Consider the following 4,758-nt stretch of genomic DNA (forward strand, 5'->3'; position numbering starts at 1 on the left):
ACTGCTACCTATACATACATTATTATACCATTGAAGACACCCCATATTTAAAGTGAACATTTTTCTTTCCATTAAAATTAAGGTAGAGTCCATGTGTTATAATAGCTATATAACTTTAGCAATAATTAAGAATAGGGTTTATTTATCTTGTACCTAGGGGGTATATGTTTTGTGCAATTATATACTTTATGTATATTGGAAATGAATTTTTTTAATTGTTAAAAAAAATTAAAGGAGTAAAGTGTGATCTTTACCTCTTCATTATGTTATTCTCTTTTCTCAAGTTTTTTTTGTTTCACTTATAAATTAATAATGAAATTTATTCTTTCAATTATTAAAAAAAATTAAAAGGATCTATTCCACATGTATATTTACTAGACTATTATTAACAACAGAAAATTATACTATGTATTTAAAATGCATTAAAAAATTGATCATATATTTTCGAAATACAAAATCAATAATTCAAAAGTTAATGCAATATCCCAAAAAATAGCAAACTAAAAGGAAATGCTAACTCTTTTAGAGAAATCACTACTATCAATATACAATTTTTTTAAATTTGTTGTAATAGAGTCAAATAATTTTTTAAAATTCAAATATAAGATTAACCTCTTAAAATATTTTGAAATAATGCATTCAAAATATACAATAACTCTCATCAAGTGTCTCCACATTTATCAACGAAGAATTAATACATTATTCAAACAAATAGTCAATTAATTATTGACTCTTCATCTTTTATCTCTTAGAGTCAAATAATTCTATTTTAAATTAATACTTAACGAATTTATCTATTTTGTGTATTAAGAACATATATTAAGATTATAAATTAAAAAAAATTTATTAAAAAATAAAATATTTAAATTTTTAAAATATTTATTTTGTATCTATTAAATGAAAAGAATTTAAAATTTTTCACTGATGGTAAACTTATTATGTGTCCTTAAGGCATATATTAGCTAAACCCTTAATAGTAAAAGAAAATCAGTCTTTTGTCATGCTTTTAAAATGTGTCAAATAGTGCGAAAAAGCGTAATGATATCTTTCCGCCACGCTTTTTGAATTGTCGGCACACTTTTGAAAAGGTCACATCCGCAAGCGTGCCAGTTGCTCTATTGCCGCGCTTTTGTCAATCTATTCGTACGCTTTATTTTTTGCCACACTTTCATTTATTGGCACGCTTATAAGCGTGACTGTATGTATAAACCTATAGCTACACTTTTAAAGTATGTCGAAAAGTGGACAAATAGCCACACTTTTAAAAACGTGTTCATTGGGTTGATTTTGGCTATGCTTCAAAAAGCGTGCCGATGGAAAAAGATATAGCTACGCTTTTTAAGCGTGATAATAGAAAAAGATATGACTACGCTTAATAAGTGTGGTCGTTGATGACTATAAAAAGATATGGTTATGCTTGAAAAGCGTGCCAATAAAGTACAATGTGTTCTGTACAAATTATGTTGTATTATTGACTTACACAACATTTATATATCATTTTTTTTAAATATTCTAGCTAAAAAATTTTATAATAATATTTAAGTAATAATCTAATAATAATTTTTTAAAATTAAACTCAATATCTTGACATCTCAGCACTATCTATCCTTTACAAAAGTTAATTATGTATTTTTAGTATAGGGGATTAAATTGACTTTTTTGGAGTAAAAAGATACTGGCTCTTCAGTATGAACATAAATGAACCAAGCGAACATGTTAACTTTAATTAAAAAATGAGATTATATCACTAAATGCCTAATTGATGAGCTTGGCCAATGAGATAAAATTCATGAAATAGCTATCTTTCAAACTTTGTAAGGTGAAATTATTCATACAAGATTATAACAACAATAATAAAAAAAATAAGCATAATAAGATAAGAGTAATAATAAATGTGCATTTGTCATTCCTATGATGGACAGGCAATTTTGCAGTCAACATTTGCTATGAGAAGTCTAACAAGTTCACCAGTGTATTCAATCACACGACAGCTTTATTACTATCAAGTAGTAATAAAAAACATCAAATATTAGTGTAGACAAATGTATCCAGGAGCAAACTCATTCCTTAGAGTAGAAGCCAATCTGCTTACCACCACCAACTATCACTCTAAATAGAGGTCGTCCTTTGGACTCTAGATCACTCATCAGGACCCCTATTTTATAAATAATAGATACTTTAGCATCTAACAATGGAAGATAAAAAATAAAAGGCATTAAACAACATAATGAAAACTACTAATTAACATGAAAAAGAAAATATTTACATCATCTTACAAAAACATAAGAATATGACATACAAAGAGCCCAAATAATCATAAATAGATAAATAAATGTTTCACCAGTGATTGAAGTAAACTTTCCTCACTGCAGGCCAGATGAACTTTTCATCACGAAAAGATGAAGAATCTTCAACTACTTTTCCTGAAAAAAGATGAATAATTTTAAATTGCAGTGAGTACAATGCTCTTTAATAACTTGCATCTCATATATGTAGCGCTCTCTATTGACATATAATTACATAATATGCATGCAGTATATCTGTATAGAGGTATCACTTAGCCATTATATTTATTTTTAGGGAAAAAAATCAAGTTCTGTTGAAAATGCCATAGACTTGAGCCTATTGATTTATGTATTCAAAGCTATTAAAGAATTTATCTTTAATCCACTCCGATTGTAAAACTTTATGCAAATAAATATCAATAGGCAAGAAAGTACACATTATAACCTTTGTTCTTTGTAAAAAATAAAAGATATTAATGGTTAATTGATCATGCATGTAAAAATATTCTAAAAAATAACCAAAATCATAATTATCAGAATTAGACCGTACCGGCTAATTTATCGATTTTTGGATCGAACCAATAATTTAACTGGTTCAATTAGTAATTTAGACCGGATTTACAATTAATTCGATCAACAATGGTTAAATTCGTTGAAAAACGATGGATTCGTGTTTAAAATTGTTGTTGACCCATACCGGTGCATTGTAGATCCGCATGCCGCCGAACTACCAGAGGAGCTCCACATGCCCACTTCAAGAGTAGGAGATGCAAGGTTCAAACAGGGGACATCAGGCATGCAACGCCTCCCTCGCTAATATGCCAACATGTTTCTTATTATTACATATGACAAAAAAATTATTATATAGTAACTTTGAATCAATTTTATTTTTACTTTTATTTTTTTAAACATATATTCACATGGATACCAAATTTTGATATATTGACTGTGTTATATTTTTTTTCTCTTATTCATTTAAATTGAGAAAGTATTTTGTACTATTGACTAATTTATTATCTCTTTTGCATCATAAATTATATCTAAGATTTGATACTTGATTGTTATTAATATATTTGTAAAACATGTATTTTAAATTTTAACTTTTTTATAATTTTATATTTTTATTTAATTATGACCGGATCAACTGGATAAATCAGCCCAGTGACCTAGTTCGTATAACCGAATTAATTACCGATTCGCGGTTATGATAACTATGACCAAAATCTTTTGTCTGGACACTATTACTTGTTGACAACTTACCAAGGCTTATAATTTGTAGGCAAGGGAAATGTAATGTTTTCCAACGCTTATAAAGGCTCTTTGTCACTCAAAGACTCTTCTCCTAAATATGTACTCTTTTCATCTTCTCCCGTTACATTTTTACGGTCATCAGCTGCATATGCATCCTTTCGACAACTCTAGCATCTTTGAGAAAAGTTTTTATTCATTTAAGTACCTGTTAAGTCAAGTTAAAACCATAAGTTTGAGCTACAATATGAACATTATTCAGTTTTAAATACCAAGGCAGAGTACTTAAGGAACTAAAGACCAAAGATAAACGTTAAGAATTAAGAACAGTAAAAAATGCTAAGTGGTCATAACTTTGACCATTAAAATTGAAATAGTATCTGTTACCACCGTTTGATATTATAATTGCCAAAAGTGAAACCTGATGAACATAAAAGGAGAAAAATGGTTACATTATCTCTTTACCGATTAGTTATCCTTCTCATAGTACTACATATTAAATTTACAAACAGACTTGAAAAAAATTGAAAATCCTAATGTTGGAATAATTAAAAATAACATAAAAAATTAAAATCATAACAACAAATTATGATAAGCAAACAAAATTTAAAAATATAATTAAAAAATAAGAAACTCTAAGGCTTAAAAATTTAACAATAGAATTTAAAGTTTAGAATAAATAAAGAATTACAACAAAAAAAAGAACAAATCATACTTGAGATTGAGACTCCATTGGAAGATGCAGCTACAGGGCAGAGAGACTAAGCATGACGGAGCATCACGATGTTGATAATGGTGGAGAGATTGAGAACGATGGAGAACAACGTTACTGGGAAGGACGAAATTTAATAAAATATTATTCAATTATAATAGTTGTTTATTTGAATAGTTGAAAGAGCTAACATTGTTGGAATGTTATTAGTAAATCTCCTGATCATGAGATAGAAGACATAGATATACAGATGTACGAGCTGACATACACTTGTAATAGCAGTTTGTCATTGCATGTAAGATGCTATTCTTTGTAGCATTCAAAATTGCTCAGCTGGTCCTACTGGATAAGGCCACACAGTATAATGACAGAAACAATACTATTTAAATATTTATATCTATCTGTCTGTTTGTGAGTGACTAAGTGAAAAGGAGAATGATTGAAGAATGTTTAAAGAATAATTGTAGTATTCCCTAGACAGAATAGTAAATTAGGAATACATATATGTGCTAC

At 28.1% G+C, this 4,758-nt stretch overlaps 1 long non-coding RNA gene across 1 annotated transcript; it reads right to left on the reverse strand.

The window, feature by feature from the left end:
- Window positions 1,853-4,369, reverse strand: LOC107641662. The gene is made up of 5 exons (XR_001620392.2): window positions 4,249-4,369; window positions 3,546-3,741; window positions 2,983-3,098; window positions 2,342-2,423; window positions 1,853-2,155 (listed from the first exon to the last, which is right to left on the reverse strand). It is a non-coding gene; the product is annotated as an uncharacterized LOC107641662 (long non-coding RNA).

The sequence above is a fragment of the Arachis ipaensis genome, chromosome B05 (assembly GCF_000816755.2).
Source record: "Arachis ipaensis cultivar K30076 chromosome B05, Araip1.1, whole genome shotgun sequence".
NCBI lineage: Eukaryota > Viridiplantae > Streptophyta > Magnoliopsida > Fabales > Fabaceae > Arachis > Arachis ipaensis.